This window comes from Erithacus rubecula, assembly GCF_903797595.1.
Source record: "Erithacus rubecula genome assembly, chromosome: 3".
Taxonomy (NCBI): domain Eukaryota; kingdom Metazoa; phylum Chordata; class Aves; order Passeriformes; family Muscicapidae; genus Erithacus; species Erithacus rubecula.
Window position 1 is genome coordinate 118,686,239 of NC_136689.1, and position 15,983 is coordinate 118,702,221.

At 34.1% G+C, this 15,983-nt stretch overlaps 1 long non-coding RNA gene across 2 annotated transcripts in view; it reads right to left on the reverse strand.

The window, feature by feature from the left end:
- Positions 1-290: 290 nt before the first annotated feature.
- LOC306799621 overlaps positions 291-15,983 on the reverse strand; it is a 28,256-nt gene continuing 12,563 nt past the window's right edge. The window contains exons 3-4 of one of the 2 annotated variants that reach the window (XR_013773642.1): positions 2,994-3,085; positions 291-2,445 (exon numbers count right to left, since the gene is read on the reverse strand). This is a non-coding gene — a long non-coding RNA (uncharacterized lncRNA). Of the gene's footprint in view, positions 2,446-2,993; positions 3,086-15,253; positions 15,309-15,983 lie in introns of both variants that reach the window. The other variant, XR_013773643.1, reaches the window with a different exon arrangement.

The window sequence follows — 15,983 nt, forward strand, 5'->3', positions numbered from 1 at the left end:
GATACTATCATAAAACATCTTAATTCTGTATCTGGTTTGTTAATTGCCTTTCTAACCCTAAATGCTGAAAGTTTCAGACAGGAGTCAAATTATGGGCCTTTTTATGTCTCTAGCCTTATAAACTTGTGCCTTGTTCCAGGCCAGAACACATTTCAAGACTGTTTGGAGCAGGGAGCTGCACTCAGGGTCAGGGTATAGGACATGCCAGAGGACAAATCTGCACAGTCCCATTGCATAGCTCTGTGGTCACAGACAGCCACACTGGACAGAGGTAAAGGCAACATGGGGCAGGAGACAGGCCACCCTAGCCATTCTGCTTGCCCATTGTCAGAGTGAACACTATTAGTACTGCCAGAATAAACTGTGGAGAATAAACTGTTGTGGTTTATGTTTACATAGGTTTTCTACAGATTCCACTGATTTCCTGTTAATTTCCTTTTCTGTATCATAAAATATGTACAGCCATATAGCAACAGTTCTGCTTCTGCCACCAAAATTCTCTACAGGAGATTCACAACACAAGCCTTTTTTCTTCTTTTATTTTTTTCTTTTTTTATTTTTTTTTTTTTTTTAATCTTATTCTGTCAAGAAATAGTAATGAAATCAGCCTGCTTATATAATGGGAAAGCTATGGCATTTAAGATGTTAGCCAGACAAAATGTTGCTGAAAGTTTAGTAGCTGAAATACAAGATATGGGCTAATTTCAAGTTTTTGTGAGGATGACAAAATTCTGATGAAGATGAGATCTCCTAGAGAAGGCTTTTTTATTCAAATCAACCCTCATTTCTATCAGTCTCCAGAGACCTGCATGTTCCAGAGAGGATACCAAAAATCAGTCCATTAAACAGTTTAAAAAAATAAAGCAAGAAAAATAAGCAAACACAAAAAACCACCCCATTTAAACATTGCCTACACCACCCTGGAGAGCCATCTCCTCCAGGATGTATAGTCTAAACTTTTATTTTAAAATCATGAGATCCAACAGGTAATTTTAAATGCCTTGTGAAAAACTTTTCTCTTTCATTGTGAAACTTCTAGAGACTGCACAGCACTGCAAAAAGGGCATTATCATCTTCTATTTGCAGACAGGGCAACTAAGATTAAATGTCCAAAACACTTCTGAGGTAGCAGCAAAGAACAGGCCCTGGATTGTTCTTTCAAGCTACCCTAACTCTCTGTCAAACAATCTTTTTTTCCCCTGCCTGAAAATTTTCTTCACTATGAAAAACCCTTTTTTTCTTTGTTTCCTATTATTTTTTAAGAAAATTAGACAATTTCTCCAGGTTTTTGTTTTATGTTATCTTTATTATTTCAGAGATCCTCTGGCAGTTAGGAAAAATAATAACTTTCCAGGCTGCATTTATTCATTTCTGTTGAATAACCTTGATGTCTTAGTGCTTCCTTTGTGAATGGAAAAAAAATAAAGTCATTATTTGTGCTTCCCCTTAACATTTACATTCCCACACTTAGTACAGAAACTCTTAAATGATATATCTGGAAATTGTACTAATTGTCACTAAATTCAGTTGTTTGATTCAGGAAAACATGTCTAAAACAGGAAAGGAAAAATTAAAAACCGGACAACATTAAAAAACATAGTTTAACATTTACCTAAATTTGTAACAAAAGGATATGTAAATACTGAGGTGGAAAAGTGATAAAACAGTAAAATTCATTGCATGAATCAACAGCATTCCTTTAAAATAGTCTAGAGTCCTAATCAATTAAAAGATAATCTCCTTCAGTCTAAAACAATCTTAAGAAGGGTCAAAGATTTGTCCTGCAATGTCTGACAGTCAATTTAAGTAGTCATGCATGCAATGACAGAAACATGCCTTCTCCCACATTCCTCTGGTAGGACAAGAATCATATAATACAATGAAACAGAATTTAAACAAATTTAAAACAATAAGACTTTTCTGCCCCATACTATGTCCCATTTCTTTCAGAGCTTTCTGGAGCCTTAATGGTTCATAGTAGCGGGCAACAAAGAGTGACCTCTGAACAGCTGGTTCTGGGATTTAGACATGTAAATAATTTTTTCTCTTCGAACTTGAAGGCCACAGTTTGCTCTGCCACCACTCATGGGGCTTTGTCTGATGACACAGATGTAGAAGCTTTGAGAAAAATGGAAATGTTAGTTGCCAGGAGCAAACCCGTGAGCGCATCCTGGTAAGCGAGGTCTCTCCTCCCGTGGCAGGTCACCATGTCCCTCCTGTCCCTTGCCCAGTGGCAGGGGCTGTTCCAGTGCTGCAGTTTCGTGCTCTGCTGGATCTCGAGCTGGCATTGTGACTTGCAAGGTTTGCTCACATCATTACAGGCAAGAGAAGCCTTAAAGCACACAGCCTGTTAAATTACGGTAAATATGCTGCTGCGTGTTTTGGAAGGAGCTCCTTACCACATGGTTCATAATTAGCATGTCCATTTCAGCACTAAAAAGATACCTAGGAAAAGAAAATGTGTGTGTAAGTACAAAAAAAGTATCAGATTAGAGCACTTAGACTGAATAATTAATACCATTTTATGTTTTGCAACCATATATTTTAATCATCAAAGATGACTAAGGCTACAAATTCATGTTTATTGACAAGGATACATTTCTTAAGTCACCATTTAAAATGGATTTTTATGGCTGGTCTTAATAATCAAGAGGCAAAATTATATTGCACTACATGAACATGCTGAGGACACAAGGTAAATGACCAAAATTATTCTCTAACTCACTATGCAGAAAGGCAGTAGAACAGTTACTGAGGCAAAACAAAGAAAGAATTGTCCTATTCTTCCTGTATCTATCATTTTGAATGTGAGTAAAACCACCAATTAATCTAAAAATACAAAGTTAACAAATTTACCAGGCTTACAGCACACTACAAGTTTGCATTATGGGTTTACATAACAAATGATTATCATAGATCAGCTTCATAATGCTGATTTCAGCAAAAGTGATACCAGGAAACATGTTTTATACCAAAATATAACATTTTCTCACCTCATTTTTACCAGTGGGTACACTTCCTTCTGCTTCACATGGTTCAACTTCCCCTCACATTTCTTCATGCTCTTACATATATTATGAGACTACTAAAATAAATTTAATCCAAATAATCCTGTTTCTTTTAAGAATTTTTCCAGTAGTGTCCTTAATAGTATAAGCAGAAATATAGTCAAAAACATTCTGTTCTCCTGAGGCATATAGTAGTTACACACAAAAAATAGCTTCCTATAGCTTTCTATTCTACCACAGTTGCATTGTGAGGCTTATGTAACATTTAAAAAATAAAAAGTTGTTTCATGATTCTGCAGTGTCTTGTGTTCCTGCATTGGCATGAGTTTATACTTTGTATAAGTATAGCCTGACTATGCTTTCTAAGCATAAAATATTAATTATAAAAGTAGGATTGTAGTGACTAATACAGATTTTCCCTATGATAATGATTTAAAGGAAGCAGTTTCAGTCTATTCTAGCTTAATGTCACAGCCCAGATGGAGGTTATTGCTCCTTCAGAGCTGCCAGCAAAGCTGCTTGTGGGACCACTCCTTACACAACTCATCCAGGGTTTTGGTACCCAACTAATTTCAATAGGTAGCTCACCAAAGAGGGTAGGGATTGCTCTGGGAATGTAAATTCCAGCACCAAAAAAAATCATCAGAAGCTCAGGGCAAGATGAAAATTGTAATTATAGATACTGGAGATACACTTAGAAGAAAACATATTATCAAGAAACAAGTCAAACCTCGCTACATTTTACTATCATAGGACTGTTTCACCAATAGATGATTTTATATTTGAAAAGTGACTAGTATCACTAAGGTAATTCCCAGCTACTAGTAGGAACTTTACACACTGACTTAATACAGTGTAAAGTGACTTAAGATCCAAATATGCCTCAGGATGATTTCAACAGTGACTATTTGAAAAGAGTACCCCAAAGAAATCCACTAAAAAGTCCATTCTTTAAGCATTCCCCAAAGAATTTCTGTCAGCAAAACACAGAAAATGTTAAGCACTAATAACTAAAGTTCTGTAAAACAAAAAAGAAATTCCTATTCTGTGGTTTTCTTACCTGAGCTGGATAGACAGGAATTCATAATTGAAAGATTTATTCAGAATTGAATATGTAAAACTCATAAGAACAGTGTTAAAATACCTTACAGGCCTCAACTCTCCTTCTTTTGTTTTCATCACTCACTAGAAAAACTCTAAATTTTTCAGTTTATTCCCTAATGTACTGACCTGGAAGAAATAAGTCTACAGTGAATTTTTTTTTTCTTTTTTTTCTTTTTTTCTTTTTTTCTTTTTTTCTTTTTTTTTTTTTTTTTTTTGGGGGGGGGGAGAGAGAGTGTTTTGGTTGCATTATTGGGTTTTTTTGTTTTGTTTTGTATTTGGGGTTTTTTGTGGTTGGTTTGTTGTTTGGGTTTGGATTTTGTGCAGGGAGTTTTTGTGATTGGTTGGGGTTTTTTGTTTGGCATGTTTTTTGGTTTTTTTCTTGTTTCCCTTAAGTTGTGCTGCATATTGCTACCTCTTTGGACTAGGCATGCTTTTATTTAGTACTCTCTATACCTTATTCACATCTGTCAACAAAAAAAGCACATCGCAGTCACACACCAAGGCACAAGTCACAAAACTCACAGAAAAAGTAAAAGAAATGATATTTATATGTCATTTTGATAGTCAAGGGAGAAGAAGTGTCCCAGTCCCTCTTTCTAAAAATAATGCTTCATACAGGTGTCATCTCTGTATTTTACTGGAGTTATCAAAAGAAAAAAAGTTGTCATTTATGGAAGTTGCTTCCTGCTATTGAAATAAAATGATGTGCTTTAAATCACAGTTCAGTTCTTCCATACCTTTCTTCCAAGAAAATCACACTTACATGTAGAGAAATGGGAAAAAAACAGTTTCATTAACCCACCGTCAACCTCTCTCTTCAACAGAAAAAACACACAGAAACTCTTTTTTGGTCATCTATTCCTATCAGAAAATTGATTTAAAGTGTTTGCTATGTCTTGAAAAAAAAAAAAAAACAACCAAACCAAAAGAGTAAAAAAGAACAAAACCAGTTATTCCTGCCACCCATAGCAATGATGAGCTGATAAAAAACTTCACCATATTGTCTTGTCAGGCATACCTAATAGAGATGAAGAAGTCTCTAATTAGGGCATTAATTCCACACTGCAATGCAGTTGCAATGCAAACTCTCATTTACTGACAGGTGCAATATGTGGGTGCAAATTTCTTGGCATCAGCAATCTACTCTTTTGAATTTACATTGCTAAGCAACATCATAGCATTGATTGACTTATGTACAGTACTCCACTTTCACCTCTTAGGTACAGAAAGAAAAGATTGATTCCAATTTCAGTGCCACGGTTTTAAACAGATGCAGCACCAATGAATTAGATGCACTTACTCTTAATTTACAGTCATGGAAGAAAAATAATTTTCTTGATTACCCTACTATTTAGAAAGCTCTAACTCTTTTGGATAGAATAAAGTTACTCTGGTCTAAAACTCTCATGACAGTCAGGGGCAGAGTTACATATATTTCTCCACAAGAAGATGGCAGCTGTCCTCAAAGTGTAATGTGAGTTAACTAGGAAAAGGTGATTGACTGATGCTGAGGTTAATTGCTTGTTGGCATGCTAGAAAGCCTATGCTAACAAGTGCTGCTTATAACTAACAAGTGCCAATTATTTCCTTATATTCCAGTACACATTATATTATGCTAGGCACTATCCAAACATCCAGAAAGAGCCAGACATCCCTGCCCAGATCTGATAAGTTAATGATTTAAGAAAACTATGCAAGTTACTGATGAAAATGGGTCAGTGCATGTTGCTTATCACAACTGTACAGCTCTTCATACAATGCTAAGACATAGAAGAATTTTGTTAAGGCTATCAATGCACTGAACATATATTCATAATGAAAGTATAAATAGTTGTCTGGTCATAAACTTTATTTTCTCTGTTGCTAATCAAAAGCTTACAGTAACAGACAGTGCCATATGTCATTATTAGAAGCCTGTGAAATCTTTAAAATATCCCGTTTCCACATCTTTGTGGAAAAAAAATTGATATATATAACTGATGACCAACTCCACATACAAGCCTGACAAAATTTCTCCTTTAATCAGTAGATTGTTATGTAAAATATTGCCTGATATTTGTACAATGTATTCACCTGGCTTGAAAAAATGCTGACAGAACTAGAATTCGTAATATCATCCATTGCTAAACTGATATTAAATTCATAATTTTGTTGCTAAAGCATCAGTAAACACCAATTTTAATTACATTAATAAAATATGAATTATGAAAGTAGGACTGTAGTGACTAATACAGATTTTCCGTATGATAATAATGATCTAAAATAAGAATAAAAAGTAGCATCTCCTCAAGAAAGAGGAAGTTAAGGTACCAAAAATTATAGTGCAAAGCCAATCTGCCCCGCACCTCCTCCTAGACAAGTCATCTACCTTGTATCAGTCTGAACAAAACAGGAAAGTTGATCTGGGTTGAAAATTTACCAGTCTTTCAGACTTTCTTTGCATGAAATCGTACAGTGCTTGGTAGAGCTGCATGCTTTGTCTGTTACTGCTTGCTAATTTCAAACTAAACCTATGTAATGGCATCACAATGTAGTTGCAAACTTGTAAACCTTTGGAAATGCATTAATTGTGAACATTGGGGGTTTAAACATCTTTTTCTAACTGCTAAGGTGCAGACAGTGTCAAATGTGTTGGTAAGCAGTTGAGAAAGGTAAAAAGTGACTAAGCTGTGGTTTGATCTCTCTAGTCCTGCAGTACAGGGAACATTTCAGCACAATGCTATCTCAAGAATTCAAAATAATGCAACAAAACTCCAACCATATGGCTTTTCAGGTTTTCATTTTTCAGGTAGGCACGGGAGCTCAGCAGAGGGTTGGGTGAGGTGACCATAAAAATGAAAATATTTAAGAAAATCTAAGAACATTAAAATTGTATTTGCAAATATTGTGTTGGTATTCCTAGACCGTTGCAGAACAGATATGTACATTTCTGTGCCCATCAAGCACTTAATAAAAAATAACTCCTCTAGGCAATTTGCAAACTATAGTTTTATCCAGATATGTGTCAGTGTAAATCAGGAACCTTCAGTTCTCAGTTTTTCTAAACAAGTATGCCATAATCTTCCCTAGCCCTGTTTCCGTCAGACCCTCATAAATCTACCACATTGCACTATCTCCTCAGAATGCAGTCAAATTCACAAATATTTTAAAGGTATAGTGAAATACACATATAGCAAGTCCATCATCCTAGAAAGAGTTAGTAATTTCCTTCACCTGCAGTATATATTTCATTTTAACACATCTTTAATAGACACCAACTAATCATGTTTAAAGGCTACCTCTTTATTATTGCCCTTTATCCATAAACTGCTCTTTTCACTGACCTTAAAATATAAGGTGAAGATAGGCAATCGTTTGATATAAATGCTTACATATATGATTTTGATTTCAGTATATGTAAGGTAGAACTAGTTTGGCTGGACACAATTTTCTTAATTTACAAGTGCCGTTGTAGAATATGTATTTTTTGTTCTAAATCACCCTAATACCCTCAAAAATACTAATGATCCTAAAATTTAATGCCTTTTCTTTTTTTTCCTCTATCTTGCATTTTGTAAAAGAATAAAAACATAACAACATTTGTAATTTTAGATCTTTTAAGAACAAAGTACTATGTGAAATTTATAATATAAAAATTCTCTTTTCCTGGAATTACAGTTTTGTATTTATTGAATGCATTCACAGGCTCCCTTAGGATGTGAAATGTATGGAAATATATGTGCATTACTAAGGAAAGAACTAAATTTATTCTTTCCCCACATCATGCTCTTCTTTGCAGTAGAGGTTTTTAATTCAACACAGAGCTAGAATGAGATGGAGCCAATTTCCTGGTCTATATGTGTGACAAATGCTAAAAGTGGCACAAGATTAACAAATTAGTTGATGTATATATCTTTAAAGATTTTTGACTGTGTCTCAAATCAAAATGCATGCTTATTTGAAATGAAGATTTTCTTAGAGTTAAGTATTAGACAGCAACCTTATGAATTCTTGTAATTTCAGGATGGAATGATGCCACATCTGACAACTAAAGAATAGCAACCTGAAAAAAAAAGTCTAAGATGTTTTTTTATGGCACATCACTCTAATAATAACAACTTTTATTGCAATAAATTGTATATTTTAAAATCTGATCTCTTAATAAGAAATTTGCTTTGGAAAAATTAATTATTTCAGTACACAGGTATTTCTCTTAAGCATGAATATTGACAATTTATTGAACTATCAAAATATGAAATTTTCTTGTGTTAAGCAATATATTAGATAGAATATTTTTTAAAAAATGGGTAGAGTGAGATCTACAGTGTAGACAAGTGTGTCATTATAGGAAGATTTCTTTATGATGGTTTGAAATATAAAATATGGAACTTGACCTTTTTAGCTGACATAGTAATCACCTACGTGATGTAATCCAGATATCTAACACCAAACAATAAAAACATCTGTGACAAAAAAACATGTAAAGCTTGTGGAATGATTTAATTATTTTTTAAGAAAAGATAGCAATATTTATTAATCAGATAAGCCTGGACTGGTTAGTCTTACACAAGAACTTTTGTATTTTGCAAATGCTAGTTTTAAAGGGCTGTAACGTAGAAATGAAAGTTTTTTTAAGTTCTCATGCATATATTTTGGAGTTACTTCATTCATTCCTCCTTCAGGACCTTGTCATAATCCACCTGTTTTGCTTTTGCCTAAATTACATCAAAACAACAGCTTTCTTTAGCAGAAAAAAAAAAAAATAACAGACGTTTCTACTGACTGTATCCAAACATGATAATACACTTAAAATTGAAGAAGAGCCATATTCAGGTTGCATGTCTCAGTCACCCAATCTCCCTTTCACGTATCTGTTCATGTTGACAGACTATGTCATAATACATCAACAGAGAGATCAGCATAGAAGAACAAAAATTCATCGCCTGACAGCAAGAGGAAAACTGATTTCTACTATTAAATTAGCAAAAAATATACCAATATTTCACTACCGATAAAGACACTGTGGCTAAAAACATTCACCATATTATAAATTTGAATGAGCATTGGGAATTTTTTGTTTCAATAATCCTTAAACACAAAAAAAAAAAGGGAGGGGGAAGAGGATAGACTCGAGGATATCAACATCTTTACAAGCAAAGAATTGATTTCTGGTAAAAATGTGCCATTACATTTTGGTTTTGTTACTCTTTTAAATATTAGTTCTAAATATACATTTAATTAGAGATCACTGAGCACTGTTTTTGCAGGATTCTGTTCTGACTGAGGCTCGTCCTTATGAGGTCAAGGAGACATGTAGAAAATGCTCCGTGTCAATAGAGTGCATAGCTTCTTAAATCTGAGAATTTCAACTTATGTAAAAAGTATTCCAGCTCTCTCATTTCTAGATATAATTTTAATATACTATATTGAGCAGTGGTGTATAGCTAGGAATTTAACAATACCTGGAATAAATAATGTCTTTTTGCAGCCTGGGGCAACATCTGCCACTTATGCATTAATTCTGCCCCTGTTTGAACACTCTACAACATATGCACTTCTCTTTTGTCTGTTATCCTAGAGTTGTGTTATTCCCAAATATTGACATCATCTACTTTTATCAGCACTAACTGCTCTGAAGCTTCCTAGTCTCATGCTCAGCTCTATTTCTTTCTATTGATTATCTTCCTCACTCCAGCAGGTAGCTAGCCAGCGAGGCTGTCCTGAGAAATAGCTTCCAATGACTTTATACGCACAATTTACACGGAATTGTTTAAAGAAGATATTAGCCTCAATACAAATCAGTGAACCTCATTTAGTCAATACTGCACAATTCAGCTGTTGGCACCCTGTCACATGTTAGTCTTTAAAGTCAACTACCATACCCAATCTGCACATTAGCCATAGTATTTAGTTTCATATTAAAATGAGGCTAGTTTTTCACTTTTCTTTTTGAAATCTATTCAATATATTTTCTACATCACCTCATTGAACCATATGATAGCAATATAATTTTAAGTATAAAAACCTGAGATTAAATGCTTGATTTTTGACAGTGTTCTTAAATATAATAAATTCAAAGGGAAATACTGTTAAGTTAAAATGGAGTGTTTTTCATTAAGTCCAATCAAATGGTAGACAACAAAGGATCTTTTATTTGAGAATATGAAGTGAAAATGAAAACCAGAAAACCTTTACTAAGAAAAGGTCTAGCTAAATTATGTTGGAAGGAGGTCTCCAGATTGAACCTGGGTGTTTCTTTTGCTAAGAATGAATTAAACTAAGATGCACTATGAGAGAACAGCTTTGAAAAAAGGAAAACCTGTGCTTTACAAAAATGAAAACAGAGCCTAAATACAGCTACAAAGAAAGATTAAATATTAAAAAAAAAAAAATGCTACTGTAGCACCTAAACTATTCAAGGAAATTTGGGGGATTTTTTTTTTACCCCTTTTGCATTCCACAGCAGGGTCCCAAAATCCTAGCTGACATTTTTACAAAAATAATCTTTTCCTTTTAGCCTAACAGGCTACGATCTAAACTATGATTTAGACTATAGATAAAAGATAGATGAAAAATAAAGTATTTGTGCTTATCCCCAAATCTGTTACTTGAAAAATAAGACAGCTCTTCTCTTGTTTTCAATCTGTATTAAACACAATTGTTTTACTGTATTCAGCATATCCATGATGTTTATATCCAAGTTTCTATGTGCATCCTTCAGCAGTACGAAATAGACAGGTGTTTTTTTCAAATTGTTGGAAGAAAAATACTTGGTTTTGGCATATTTGGCAAAGAAATATTTACATCTTTCCTATAAAGTGTTGCTCTTATAAAGCATAAATTCAAACACAACCTGCAAAGATTTGTGGCTGTTATATTTTGCAGCAGGCAGAAAATAAAAAGAGGTCTGGGACTGTAAAGATAAAGGAAAAAAAAAAAAAGAAGAAAAAGACAAAACAGAAATCCTCACTTTATAATATGTGGTCAGTATTATGGCAAAAGCAGAGGAAAAATGCAGAATCCTTTTTAAGTCCTGATGAGCAATCATCCGAACTTACTGATACACAGAGGTACCGATACCTTTTGAGAGAAGGTAAAAATTATCTTCCTAGCAAACAACTGGAAATATTGATACCAGACAATATCTTTATTCTAAATAGTGGCAATTTGAATATATAAACAGAAATGTTTTGCATGACCTCTGCTCCCTGCTCTTTTCCCTTGAAAGCTGAGGTTCTGAGCCCCAGGTAGGAGACAGATGCTGAAAGATGACCAGCCTGGCCTTCCTGATACATCTTTGTATCATCACTCTCTCTCACACAAACATATTTATTGCAACCTGATGCTCATAGGAAAGTTTTTTCCTCCTTCCAAGTTTCTACAAGGAACATTTCAGAAACCAAAGGGAAAAGAAATTAAAAAGCAGTGAGGACAGAAATAGCTGCATATTCAAGCAGCAAAAAGGCAGGTGTGGTATGAGAATTCCTAGTGTTCTTGTCTGCAGTGCTCTGCTTTGCTGTTGGGGTACTTTTCATGGGTCTCTATATGCTTATGATAAGTGTACTCAGAAAGAGAAACCTTCAGGTACTGTTTGGCCTGTTTACTGGGGTAGGTCTGCTTTTTTAAGATAAAAGTTAGGCTGTATTTCAGCCGCTGTCTTCTGTGCATGTGCCTACACATTAAGTATTTTTTCTTACCAATTACATTAGTGATCACTAAAGTAGATGCAAATTCCTTTACTTATTTATTATATAAATTACATCTTGTTAAATATTACAAAATATTTATATGCATTCAGTACTTATACATGTTGTAATTGTTCTACTGCCACATTTCCTCAATATTAAGTTAATACTTATTTCAGTCATGTCTTACAAGGATTGAATGATTGATAGAATTGTAGTTGGAAAAATAGTTAATTCAAAGGTCATTTCTAAAAATTCTACGCTTATAAAGCAAACTCTGTGCTATATACTATGTATGTATGTAAGAAGTATTCTGGACAAGCAAGTGCACTGAATGGAAATAAGCATGCAGTGAACAATACATACTGGAGAAGAAACAGCATTTGGAGTAAAACACATGTGCATTCCAAAAGTTTACAAAGTCAGTTTGATATAGGGTTTCCTTAAGGTAAAAAAAATATTTTAATAATCATTACCTCTGTCTCATTCATTGTGACAGGAAAAAATCCACAAAATTTCTTACCATTCCTCATCCTTTTATGCTCATTTTTTGAGATGCGTGGATTTACTATGTGCTTAAGTTAAGCTATAATGATCATCTTTTGCATACTGTTTAAAATGGTAACTGAGTAAAAAACAAACCTAGGAAGTAGATTAGTATTTATTCAATAATTAGGAGAAAGAAGAACTTCTGTACCTGAAATTAGAAAGCATTTTTAGCCCATTATTTTCTTTTTATTGCATATAGTTATACTTCCAGACCTCAGTATTTCTTCAAAATATGTTCTTACTACACAGAAAAGTGCACTAGAATAATTTACAGCCAACTTTTTTAGCCATTTATGGCTAGAATGTACTATTTAAAATATCTAATGGGGAAAAAATACTGTCTTCCCGCAAAAGCATAATTATTAAAATATTGTTCTATTATTTATCCGTAGGTATTGCTAGTTTCTTTGCTTTGTTAGGTTTTGATTAATGCTCAGAAATTTAAATTCAGACATACTTAGGCTCTGATTTTTAGACAGATGTCAGTCAGCATTAGTGTATCAATTTTTCATCAGAAAATAGAGATGCATGTTAAAACCACGTCAAAAAACATGGAGTATCTACACAGGACCATATTATCAATGCTAATTGTATCCTTAAGATAAGCATTAACTGGGCAAAGAGGGGCATCAAACTGCTTACAGAGCATATGAATGTTAGCTGGACATAAAGCTGCCTGTTTTGCTTCCTTCCTTCCTTCTTCAATCTCACAGTTACTTATTTAGTACAGAGAAATACTACAAAATTGTTAAACAATACTGTAAGTAAAGATATTCTCCTGACATGATTAACTTGGTATTCACATTCCAGCATAACTATCCAGGCAGCAGTGACTGTGTGCCAGTGTTAAAAACATGCATGTAGCGTGTTCTTTGTGTGTCTGCATGCTTTCATTTCATCACCTCTGAGTGTGTGACTCTGTGCATGTGTGTTCATAGCCTAGTGCTAAGAGCCAGAGTGAGGTCTGGGGGTGGAAATGAAGAGCATTTCCTTTTGGAAGAGCCCTACTTGACCCAAGTCCTGCCCTCCAGTTTGAGAGAGAAGGATGGGAAGGGGCACTGCAAGAAGGGTCCAACACTGCAGCCCACTGAAGTCACTTGTAATCACCAAATGTATTTTAAAGGAAAGTTTTAGCTATACAGAGCTGAGAGTCCTATGAGCTGTGTTAAAAGAATCACAGCTACACAAATCAGGCTTACTATTAAGACTGTCTTTTGGGGGTTAAAGTTAAGTGGCAAACCAGATGCACCATTTCACTGCAATTCTAAAGATAATTCTAAAATGATGCTCAGCTGGTGGAATGTATTATTTTGTGTTCACAAGATGAAGTGGAATTTAAATTTTAAAAACCGGTAAAGATTTTGAAGAGTTTTGAGGGAGTCCTATTTAGCTTCCACCTAATTTAAAAATTAGTCTTGGCTGTCTTCTCACTCCATCAGTCCTTGAATCAAAACTCCAAATCAGAATCTATTATTTTCTTACTCATGTTAAGCAGCATTAAGTAGAGGAAAAGGATTTTATTTACATTAAGGAACCAATCTTAGAGTTTTTACACAGCACTCTTTAGAGCAATAACAATTTGTATTTCTAAAAAAAACCAAAAACGAATCAGACAAAAAACCTCCAAACAAACCAGCTTTCATTTTTCAGCATTACTTAGTACCTTTACTGGCATTGGATTTCACTGTATTCCAGAAACACACAAGAACAGAGCACAACTTGCAGTATCACTGTCCTTCTGCTCCTTTCTCTCCCTCTCACCTGCACCATTTTGATTTTAAATTTGCTGGAGCCCATTCAATTTATAAATAACCTTAAACCGTTGAACTGTTTGCTAGTTTATTTGAACAGGTGACAATGTTATTGAAAAAAATCTAGTTAACAAGGTAATTAGCTTTTGCAATATTCCTCAGAAGGCTGGAAACCAACAGTTCATCACAGCACTGTACGAATAGCAGTATGCAATGTTACACCTCTGCTTACAGGGATTTCTATCAAAACTCACTGGCCACATTGCCAACAAAGGTATTGTTTCCAAAAAGTATCCCAAGGCCACCAAAGCTGATTTATTCACTTGAAGTGGAAGGATGAAAATATTTTCCAATAGTAACCTACTGTAAAAGCGTAGGCTACTGCTGGTGTTGAAAAGATGGGGCTAGAACCGCAAAAATCCTTTTTCTTGCTTCCACAAAAGGCTTTAGGCCTAATTATTTTTAAGTATAATCCAGCCAACATCTTCTCATGCTTAGCTGCACTGAGTGACACTATTTGTGATGCCCAGTCTGCTGAAACTGAGCAGGTTGCTGTCAGTTTAAAAATGACTATAATAAAAGTGACCATGAAGATGGATCTTGTGATTTTGCGTTTCTAATCAGTCATCTGTGAAGAACACTTTTGCTTTGATTCAGCAGACTGGTGACAGCCATGATTGATAGTGCATGAGGATGAAAAAAGGTTATTAACTGTCTTCCTATTAAACTCAATGTATTACCCCTCTAGGTGCATCTCATACTTTAACTTAAAGTACTTACTCAGGTAAGGTCAAAAATGAACTCTATAAACACAGTATCCATCCTGTTGCAGATGAACCAGAGGCTCTAAAGCTAAATTTTGAATGTTCAGCATTAAAGCATATCTGAATCCTGACACCTTAATTACTGTGCCAAAACCAAACACTGAGCAGACCTTTGTACTCTTCTAAATATATAACTATAGACAAGTATTTTTGTATGAAACAGGGACAGATCAGTTGCTTCTGTGTGTTGGTGCATACAAAGACACAGATTCAAATATGTTTTACTTATTATAATAATCTCAAAATAAAAGTTTGAATAATGTTATCTTAACAAAAGATATGTAGAAGAGAGATATGAAGTGTCTGGGGGGACTCAAATATAAATCTTACACAAAAACCAGCATTTTACCTACTTGTAGTTAACTCCATTGTTAACTTGATCAAGTGTGATTTAATAATTTATGAAGGCTTCCCATTAAAAGAAAATACAAATGTTTTTGCATAAATATAGAAGCATCTATTTGTTGCTTTACAAAATGTTTTAGGTTAGGTTTTTATTCCCCTTTTTACTGGTGACAATACTCACAATTATTTACTGAAAAAAACCAAAGTAAAATGGCACATATATTCATTTTAAAAATAATTTTTAGTGGAAATACTGATTCTTAGGGTAATTCTAATTTCTAAGGATGTCTCTGTGAAGAGAAAATTTTAAAGGAGCTTAAGAAGAAAAAGAGTGGAATTCTTTTTCTGTGTTCATTTTTATTCCTCCTGAAACTAGAAATGAATTGAAAGGGGAAAGTTGTCTACATTGTGTATGCAAGGTTAGCATCTTTTTAGAGTCAAAAGTTTATTTTAGGAATTAGGCATTTTACAAACACTTCTTCATAATCAGTAGAATTTGAAATTCTTAAATTTACTTTATCTTTATGAATAAATTTCAGATGCTCTTTGGATTTGTTTATGCATATCTTACATTACAAAAATTTTCTCATAAAAATAAGTAGACAAATAGATCAAAAATCCTATGATTCTAACTACAGTGCACACACTTTTATCTGAAGGAATGTACAGACACACGTGTTTAAAATAAGCTCTTTCCACAGGGTATATAAAATCTCCCTGCAAATACATCTATTCTGT